This window comes from Tachypleus tridentatus, chromosome 10 (genome assembly GCF_004210375.1).
Source record: "Tachypleus tridentatus isolate NWPU-2018 chromosome 10, ASM421037v1, whole genome shotgun sequence".
Lineage (NCBI taxonomy): Eukaryota > Metazoa > Arthropoda > Merostomata > Xiphosura > Limulidae > Tachypleus > Tachypleus tridentatus.
This window is the reverse complement of record NC_134834.1, coordinates 39,247,034-39,257,849: the sequence shown is the minus strand read 5'-3', so window position 1 is coordinate 39,257,849 and position 10,816 is coordinate 39,247,034. Positions and strand designations below refer to the sequence as shown.

The 10,816-nt window shown below is 30.5% G+C and overlaps 1 long non-coding RNA gene across 1 annotated transcript in view; it reads left to right on the top strand.

Annotated features, from left to right (window-relative positions):
- Positions 1–7,371, top strand: part of LOC143229100 (uncharacterized) — a 13,683-nt gene extending 6,312 nt beyond the window's left edge. The window contains exon 3 of the long non-coding RNA XR_013015665.1: positions 6,742–7,371. This is a non-coding gene — a long non-coding RNA (uncharacterized LOC143229100). The remainder of the gene's footprint in view (positions 1–6,741) is intronic.
- The last annotated feature ends 3,445 nt before the right edge of the window (positions 7,372–10,816 follow it).

The following is a 10,816-nucleotide window of genomic DNA, read 5'->3' as shown; positions in this document are numbered from 1 at the left end:
ATGACCATGTCTTTTTTCTTTACTGTCTTTATTCGAGAGAGGTCTATTGATCTCTGTGGATCCTGCCCTGGGTTGATTGGGCAGAATAAACTATTTAGAAAATGAAATGATAAAAGTATGGATCAAACCATTAACACTGCTTTCAGTACCTGATTTATTTGTGCTACACCTATTACTACTACTGCAGTTTCATCTGTGATTGCAGGATTGTTATGAATTACTCCAGTTGTAACATTAACAAATCAAGTTCCAGAATTTAGCTGTTCACATCAACAACATTACCCAATTAATAAAAAACAGACTATGATGGAAAGGTACTAAGACAGATATACATTAGACGCGGTTCAAATTTCCACAGTGGTATAACAATAAGCTATTTATCTAGATACCCACTTAATAGAAACAGTTTTAATGACAACTGGCGTACCTTCAGCCAAGAGTCGTAACAATTATTAAACACTGGTAGCTACTCTTTTTACCAACGAAAAGTGGGATTGACCGTCACATTATAACGCCCCCACGGCTGGGAGGGCGAGCATGTATGGCGCGACTCGGGCGCGAACCCGCGACCCTCAGATTACGAAGCGCACGCCTTAACGCGCTAGGCCATGCCAGGCCCCGTAAGTCTGGGATTACTGCATATTTAAAATCTCTTGAAAAAAGAAAACCACCCAAAAGTAATTTGGTGAATGGACAATTTAATGTAGTGTTCACTGTTTTATTTGTGTATGAAGATTATTCAAAGGACTTTACAAACTGGAAAGAGTGCAGTGCTCTATGCTATGTTTTTAATATTTTTTGTTTGTTGCTAAAGTGATTTCTAGATGATGTAATGATACTTTCAATTAAGTTATTAATCTGGAAGTTTTGTGTAGTAACTGAAAAAATTAGAGGATTATTCAGTGAAGCATTTGGTGGATCAAGTTCAGTTAATAAGCTAAACAGAAAGTTAATTAGCATGTTTATTATCAATCAATTAGCAGTATGAAAATTAAGAGAATTTGCAAGTTGGGCATACCATTAGTCTCCATATTTCTGTTCAAATGTTGATTATGAAATTAGACCTAAAAAGCCTGTATAAAATATAATTTAAGAAACTTGTTAATTGCCATTACAAGAATTAGATAAGACAATACAATGCAACATTATACCATGAAATAAGTAGTATGTTAAGTAATGCTAATCAAATTACTATGATGCTTCTTTACGTAAACCAAACTACTTTCATAAAATTCAAGAAACAAATACCTCCAAGATTACATTTCATCAAATGCCAATTGTCAAGCAGTTCTAAAAATGTTTTATATTTTAGGGTACATTGTCTTTAATGTTTCACTTTTTTTTATTGTTTTTGGTGAGAGCCACTTCTTTTCCTTTTAGTTTTAAATAATAACTTCTATTTTCAGAGCAGCACATACCCAAATGTCAGTTTAGGATTAGCCCTGCATTGATAATTTAACATCTGTGTGACAAGGCAAAATTTATAACTTACACAGAAAAGTTGTTCATTACTGTCTGATTCCAAGAATAATGAAACAATTTCAATTTTCTAGTGGTAAGGATTTCAGATTTAATAACAGATATGCACCAATTTCAAATTAGATAAAGATGTTAACAACATCTGCTCATACACAAGAAAAATGCTACAACAGTTGTTAGTCTTGATAACAACATATGTTGTTCATCTGAAGGCAGGTGGGATAAATAAATCCTATGCAAGAAACACAATGGTGTTGTGTATATTTTAGTTCTACTCCAACAGAAAGCCACAAATTCTAATCAACCAGTGCAAAAAACTGAAACATTAAGTTAAAAGCTAAAATAATAATAGATTACTAAAGTCAAGAAAATACTCTATAATATAAATAAAGGCTAATCTACAAATTGTTCATCACTAGAATATTCAATACTAGCCAAGTAGTTCAGTGTTATTTGTAATTTACAACTTTGAAGTATTGGTAATTTATGCTAAATATTGTAACACATATTACAAGTTATCATAACATGCAAAGAGAATGATTCATGTCTTGTTTCAAGAGATTTTTCTTTGTCAGTGATTTTATTACTAAAGCATTCCCCCATACACCCCTAGTGGAAAATCTGAAGACTTATAACTTTAAAAAACTAGGTTCCAATACCTCTGGTAGACACATCACAGATAGTCAATCCATTGTGTAGCTTTGTGCTCAACATTAACAATTACTACAGACCTTTCTTGACACATTTATGATGACATATGCATTTAGTTTGAAAAAAAAAACAACTAAAGCCAGAGGTTGAAAAAGTTTGCTAGAAGAGCTTCTAATTTATCCATGTCAACATAGAGTAAATAAAGTGGTTTAAACAGTAACCTGTACATTCTCAAGATAGTAAAGAAGAGAAAGTTTCAAATGAGTAGTATAAAACATTTAGCAACAAACCAGGAATTTGAGAAATTTATGTAATTTCCTTTTATATTACTTTTATTCATGAAAATGATTTTGTGTTAAAGTACATCAGTTCCAGAGCTACACAAATTTTCTTACATAACAGATGTAAGCTTAATTTATAGAGCATGCTAATCAACTGCAAATTAATTAAATGACTGTTGGATTCAAGGAAAATTGCAGGATTATGGGAAAATAAAAAGTAACAATTTATCAATTAACCAACCAATCTGAAAAAGTTGATAGGCATTGAGATAATTAATGAATGTGTAAAATGTACTCGCATCATATTATTTATTATAACACCATTACACATTACTAGTCCCAGGCTGATAATGACGATAATGTTCAATTTATAACAAAACAAAATACAACACAGCCAATGCTTGCTTTACTCTTGAATGCATGCAATATTTTCCTAATTCTTTTCAAGAAATTATTTTCCTTCATTTCTGAAATGTTTGTTTCAAAAATAGTATTGTTGGAATTTAGCTTTTAAAATGCACACCATAAATCACGTACACTAGTGTCAACTTTCTTTCAAAGTCAGATTCATAAATGTGTGACACATACACCCTCACCTTTCCTAAAACAATGTTGTGCTGGCAACTCAACACATACACTAAGCAGACTTTGCTCAAAACAACCTTAAACTTGTGTTATAAAAGCATGGGCTAATAATAACTCAACATTAAAAGTCAATCACATTATACAAAATGTGACTGTAATACATATTAAAGGTAACAGGGCATACTACATAGGGTAGTCACAAAAATCTTTTACAAGTTGTGTGTTTGACACCATTGGCATGTATTTTATACATACATACACACACAATTTTATCTTTATCAACATATCAACATTCTTTCTGTGCTGTTGTTTACTGATCTATAAATATTCTCCTATATTTAAATGACAAAAAATCTTATAAAGAATTACAGATGCTCCCTATTTCAAACTCAGAACTTTGTTTAGACCTATCAAATAACTGTTTGATAATTTTTCAACACTGCAGAAAAAAACAGAAATTTTGGTCCAAACAAAAATCCAATCAAATTCCACTTTTATCAGCTGCAAATGTTGTTTCAAAAGAGATTTTCATTATTTGTCAGTCTCTAAGGTGGTGAATTTTAAGAATCACATAATCCAAAACACTTTGATATGTGAAGTGAGTTGAAAGTACTGCTTTAATGATTCAATAGTTGCACGTAGATTGCACAGGGTATATCCCAATAGGCAATGGGTATATCTAGTGTAAAGTGTAACATTAATTTGCACTTTGATGGATTTTCATTCTGCCTCATTGATTTTCAAGTAAAGACCATGAGGACCCTTTTACTGTGGCCTGTATAACACATTCCCAATGCTGTGTTTTTTTAGTGGAGTTTATCAACCATGTACAGTGTGACATTCCTAGCCACACTATACATGTAGCACTTCTGTGAGCCAGTTCAGATTCTGGACTGTGCTTATTTCCACTCTTTCTAGCAACTCTTTATAAACAGAGAGGGTATCTTGATACCAACAAGGTGTGGTCTTCCACAAGTATGTCTGTATACAATGTCTCATACTATTGGTTCATTTTGAGTGCTTCCTCAAGGAGATTTATTTATATAAGTAAATTTTGCTTTTGTAATCCCTTCACTGTTTCAACATTGGATTCACACTTCCTTTAGTGCATCATTTCTTGCTCTTATAATGATGGTTGAAGACAGAGGGAGTGAGCTGTGCTATTAATGAGTCACACTTTATATAGTGGAGGATTTTCATGTACTTATTAGTATGCAGCAATGTCATGTATAAATATGTGCTTAGGTGAAAGTCTTGAAGCTAGTGAGAAGTGAAAACATTTGTATAAAGACATACCTGATTTATGTCCCCTTCTGAATGTAAACAAAGAACAAGGATAGTTTAAGCTGCTTAAGTATTCCTTATCAGAACACTTACAGTCAAAATATTCCTTTGAATGAGAAAATTATGTGTCACATATTTGTCACCAATATAATTTCAGTTTGTGTGAGCAAATTGGAAAATGCTTACGTTAAAATGAAATTCCAGTACCTCAAATTTGAAGGCATTTGATGCTCTTTAGTTTAGTATTGTGGAAATATTTTGGGTTTTTTGGCTGTGTAGAAAATAGTTGAGCAAACCTTCACAAAAATAAAAATTTGTTTTAGCTGATGAAAATACATGTCAGTGACATAGGAGTGGAGTGGAATCAATGTGTCTTTGTACATATGCTGACATTATGAGAAGGTCAACTTGCAGAAAGTGTAGAGAAAACCTGTAAAAGGAATTGTTAGTTTCATCTTTAGTGTTGTAAATTTAACAATTTCAAAGTCTTTTTTTTTTTTTTTTGGATGGAATGGTTGAACTGTGTTAAATTCAAGTAAATGACTTATTATTTATCACAAATGTTCTTTTGTTAAGATGGTTGTGTATGTTGTTTGAAAAATATTTGTTTTACCTCATTTAATTAGAGGTGTAGTACAGATTTTGTGTGTTGCAATGTATTTATCTTACTGTGGCTTATGTATCATGATATGATAAATATAAAACTATAAAAGATCTACCATCTGACATCAAATGCAAGTTTATAGCAGTTTTTGTCAAAATATCAGAGATTGCCTATTGTTACTCAATAAATCTGATTACCATTGATGCAAACAACCCCCAAGTAAAACATATTTAGTCAAAATTAGTACAAATTTAAATATGCAAGATGATATATACAAATACACTTATGATAGTTATCTAATTATGGTGTTGCATTAATTTCTTTCTTGAAAGTCAAAAGGCCTCATTTACTTAACGTGATATTAATACATTATACTTGTCTATAACAGAGTTCAAATCAGTTTATTTATAACACTCATAGGTATATATATAACAAGCTTACACTTAGTTATAATGTTATTTGTAAAAACTATTTTGCAGTATTTGTTGTGCTTATTTCTGTAGCTTAATGTAAAGAAACAACAACATTTAAGCAAATATTAAACATTTTCATAATTACTTATTTTTGCACTGACATTATTGCAGTTATATTTATTTTAGTATAAAAAGTAAAATGTTTGATACTCAAAATAACCTTGTTTTCTACAGTAATAGAGAGTTTGTTAGCCTTGGTTTTATTAGCACTGACAACTGTGTTTTAATGCTAAACTACCAATATTGTTTTGCAAACATAGACCTTATAATTAAATATAAACCCTAAGCCATATTTTGAAATAAAAATATAATCATTCTGATAAAACTTATTCTTCTTGAATTTTATACAAATCCATGTTTGCTATGGTTGAATAAAACATAACTAAACATGTCATATGTATGATGTATATTTAAGGATAAAAATGTTTAGCTTTGTTCCTTTAGTATTTATCCTTGACCAGCATTACAAGTGAAAGACAAAATTCCATGAAACTGTTATAATTTAATGACAAGTAGTAAATTGAATGATACCTTGGTTGGTATTTATTTTTAAGTATTAAAAGTTTGTTACCCAGAAAGGTTAAGATTTTTCTCTTTTGTTTTATGTGTATACATGGTTGTTAAATTGTGTTATATTAGCTGCTATTACAGTAGTTTTATTAGTTGTTGATTTTGTTGATGTTTTGAATCAGGTCATAATTGTTTTTTCATCCATGATATCTCATCACTTAAATTAAGAGCAACAAAAAATAAAAACTAGACCTGTTTGGATAGTTTTCAATCCTTCCTTTAAATTAGTGTTGCATAAGTATTTATAACTAGCTGATGTTAGATTTGGTTTAGAGAGTGTAGTTTTACTTAAGTTTAGATGCAATTCAGTTAATTGGTAAATTATAATATAGGTTAAATAGATTATATTATTATATAAATATATCACCTAAAAATTAGATATACTGTCACTTTTATATCCTAAGGATCAACGTAATTACTTTAGGATGAAGATAAAGTAATAATACGATAGTGTAACATATTTAGTTCTCTATACAATGCAATAATTATCAGTTTTTGTCCTTTTCTAATAACATGGGGCTGTTGGTTTATCCATACTATCCCATACACTTCAAAAAAAGAAAGAAAATCCAATCCTGATCCTTTAAATATATATCCATTTCTTTTAAATTCCCTTAAATTTATTACACCTACATCTGAAGACAACCAGTTATAAATAACAACTGTAGTATTTTAACTGATTATTTTTTAGTTTTATTTCATATTCTGTAGATTAATTTTAAATAGTTGTTAATACAAATTTTAGCAACTAGTAAGCACATTTGTGATAGAGGTAAAATTTTTTAATAAAGTATTTCTCTTCCTTGCTTTACAGGTTGTCATGTATATATTACTTGAAGATGACTACACCACAGTTGGAAAGAAATTCATGGGAAAAGAATTAATTTGGTTAAAAAATTGAGATGTTTTTGTAAGCATTTTACTGCAGTGAAAGGATTAAGGTTTACCAGAGAGGGATGGATAGCAGAATCATATGAGTAGCTGAAGCCCTGGACACAAAGAAAGTCATAATTGATAATTGTTCATGACTATCTTATGTGAAGAAACCAAGTTATTTTCCAACATTTTTACATCGGTGGATTTTAGATGTGCTTCACTCTGGACAGGTGAGTATGAGTAGAATGAAGTTGCTTGCTAAACAACATGTTTTGGTAACCAGAATTAGATTCAGGAACTGAAGCAACAATGCAAAATTGTTTTCTTTGTTATCAAAATAAGGCAAAGCTACCCATAGCACCACCACATCCATGGGAATAGGCTCAGAAACATTGGCAGAGAATTTATGCTGATTTTTCTGGACCAGTTACTGGTGAATGGTGGAACGTTTTTGCTAATTATTGATGCCTATTCTAAATGGCTAGAAGCAGTTATAGTGTCTTCTATAATACCTGCAAATACAATAAAGATTTTTCAGGTCTTGTTTGTAAGGCATGGATTACTATATCACTTAGTTACTGATACTGGATGATAGTTTACATCTGAAAATTTTAAGAATTTTATGTAGTCAAATGCAATTAAACACTCCACCACTTCATCAGGATACCCAGTTAAAACTGAGGTAGCAGAAAAGAAGAGCTAGAGGATATCTGATTGAAGTGTTCAACATCATAAAAAGAACAGATAAAATTGATGCATTGCCTTTTCTAATGCTTAATAGTAAGAGCAGTATGAGTAGAGGACTTAGAATTAAAGATAGGGTAGGGTAGAAATTATCTGCAAATTATGAAAGTTTATTTTTTAAACAGAGTGGTCAACCTTTGGAATAAACTGCATTCAGACTTGATAAATGTAACAGGACAGGAAGAGTTAAAGAGAGTGCTTGATGAATACTTGAGGAATTCAAACAAGATATAGGTAGATGAGTGTTTGATAAAACAAATAAATAGACAACCAAAGTGAGCCATGGAGCATCTTTTTGTTCCTGATATGTTAAAGTAATATCATTGATTTGATTGTTTGTATAGCCTTGTAAAGCAATACAACAGATTGTTAGTGTAGTATAAATCTCCTGAGTTAACCAATTTATGGGTTTGCAGACAAATATATCAATAACAACAAGGGCAGTCCAATGATGAAACAATGCAATCTAACATTGCAACTAAGCACATATGAAAACTATATGGTTGTACTCAGTACCAGGTACATTTTGCTTTTTGATCTAAATAAGTAGTTTGCTTTGATCAGAAAGCAGTATTAAACATTACAAAATTTAAATGAAGTATTTTGATGCCAAATTATTAGAGTTCTGAGCCCAAGATATATAATACTGTAGTTTATCAAGTAATGATAAACTACAGTAGTGTTTCACAAGGTGGTCATGACATACTTTCATATAATATCATTATGATATAGTTGTGTTGAAATACGATGTATTGTCACTTTTAAACATCATTATTATATTTGAAGTGTGGTCATAAATCTCCAAGCAAGGCTTTGCAAAAGTGTTATGGGGACTGTTATAGATCCAGGCATAAAAAAAATGTCAATATAATAACAGAGGTAAAATAATAAGCTGTTACTAGCTTTAAACGTAAAAAAAACTAAAGTAACATGACAGACAGTCATTCAGCCCACAGAGGTTACCCATAAAAAAAACCCAACCAAATATAAACATAACTTAGTTATGTAATTAGTCATTATATTTACATTGTACTGCAGCCATATGCCAATCAACAGTTCACAGATCCTTATGAATAACATGATTTGTAAGACTGTGTCAAATTTATAGCTTTTAGCTTCTAGAAAGAATTTTGGAAACTTTACAAGAAAAAAAAATATATAAATTTGCTGCAAAGCAGAAAAATTGAAACATTTTTGAGTGTCAAGAACTTTACATTTAACTTTAAGCAATAATAAATCTAACTTCAACATTTAAAAGGTGTGTGTTTGTGTTTTTCTTATAGCAAAGCCACAAAGGGCTATCTGCTCAGCCCACCGAGGGGAATTGAACCCCTGATTTTAGCATTGTAAATTCAGAGACATACTGCTGTACTAGCAGGGGGCACATTTAAAAGGAGAAATTGTGTTTACACAAAACAGAAAGCCCAACTACTTGTAAGTAAAAACTTAAACATTTAGTCATGCAGCTTCCAGAATTGTTTTGCACAGGTGATAGAACATACATTTTGCTAATAGATGGGTACAATGTGCTTAAACACAGTAATCTTTTAATTTATGAATTCTGTTTTGTAAATGTTACTTATTATATTTACAGACAAAATAATGGCATATAGTAGTCACAGAGTATCCATACATGCATATTCCAAAATGAAGATTGAATAACATTTGAATTATTTGAGATAACAAATAAGTTTAAAAATGAAATACCTTCTTTCAACTTTTATTTTATTTAATTAATAAACTTTTAATTTCTTCCATCACTAACTATTATCAACCTAATTCTGAGAACATGTTTTCTAACACAGCTGAGCTGTAGGGATGGATAAAATACAATCATAGATATGAAGTTTCAGTGTCTCAAGATCCCTTGTTTTGTTATGATACAGTTTTGTTTTAAAAATCCCCAAAGATAAAGGTCCAAAAGGGTGAAATGGGAGGAACTTTTCATGAGTTGCCATTTTACACAAAATAGATGATTTCGAAATCTGCAATATAACACATCCATAAATAATGTAAGGTAATAATAATAATAATTAACTTCAATAAAAGTTGTAGCCCTTCAGAAGATATCTGGTTTCAAAATTTGTTGTTATCTCAAATAACAAAATGATATTCAACTTTCTTTTTGATTTATTCATTTTGGGACACACTGTATTAGTATCATATAATTTAATTATTGCCTCTGCCAAGAATAATTAAGCATGATAAATTATCTCTTTTACTTAATTAGCTAGAAAACATTGTAAACTGTTATCAGTTATACATATTTAACCCAACTATAGATGTGTATCAATTGAAAAGGGGTTAGCACTTCAATTTCAGATTGTCCAATTGTTAAACAACCAAGCATTTTTATTTCCTAAATACAACGTTTCCGCTCTCTAAACTGTTGTTTTGCATAAAAAACATCTAAAGAATTTGACTAAATTTCACCTAATGACAAAGACAAGTATGAAAGATACTGAAAGTACACAATAGAGTGGTATAATTTTTGTTTTTATGTACAGAGCCAAACAATTAACTATCTGCTTTGCCCACTGTAGGTATCAAAACCTAATATTCACGTTATAAGCCCTTGAACTTACTTCTGACATTGGAACTTCAAGTTCTGAGTACCAAACTTTAAGCTAAAAATTCTTCCCATTGTCAAACATAATATAAACTGTTATATCGAATACTAATTTCCTAAAATTTCCATCCAAATTCCATCTACCTATAAAGAAAGATATATAATATTGTAAATGTAATATAGCAACAGGGAGAATCACTTTCTGATTATCTTAATGATAATCAACCCATCAATCCCATCTCAGTGTATGTTGTATTTAAGTAAGACTGGGCCTTGGAACAATGGGATCGATCTATTCAATAGCAGGAGATTTAGTTAAGATACCTATTACAAAGTAATGCTAATTTCAAATTTCTAAATAAAAGTCTTGATACTGAATAATGTAATGAGAATTAGCACAGTAAAACAAGAAATTAAAAATCTGTATCAGAACAAACTCAAAGCATCAATACAATGTTTGTACTTGCTTTTATGGAACTCTGGTGTATTCAGGCAAAACTGAATTAACTTTAGATCTATTATATATATGTCCACTTATTTAATTAGGATATCTATTGTAGATAATACTAAAACTCTTACTGACTGGATAAATGTTAAACTAAATAGAGACTGGACACAAAGTGAGACATAAAATGAACAATCTTTATGAAATCTAAGAAACACAAGTACAGTTTGTATACCTGTAGTATATAGGCTTACC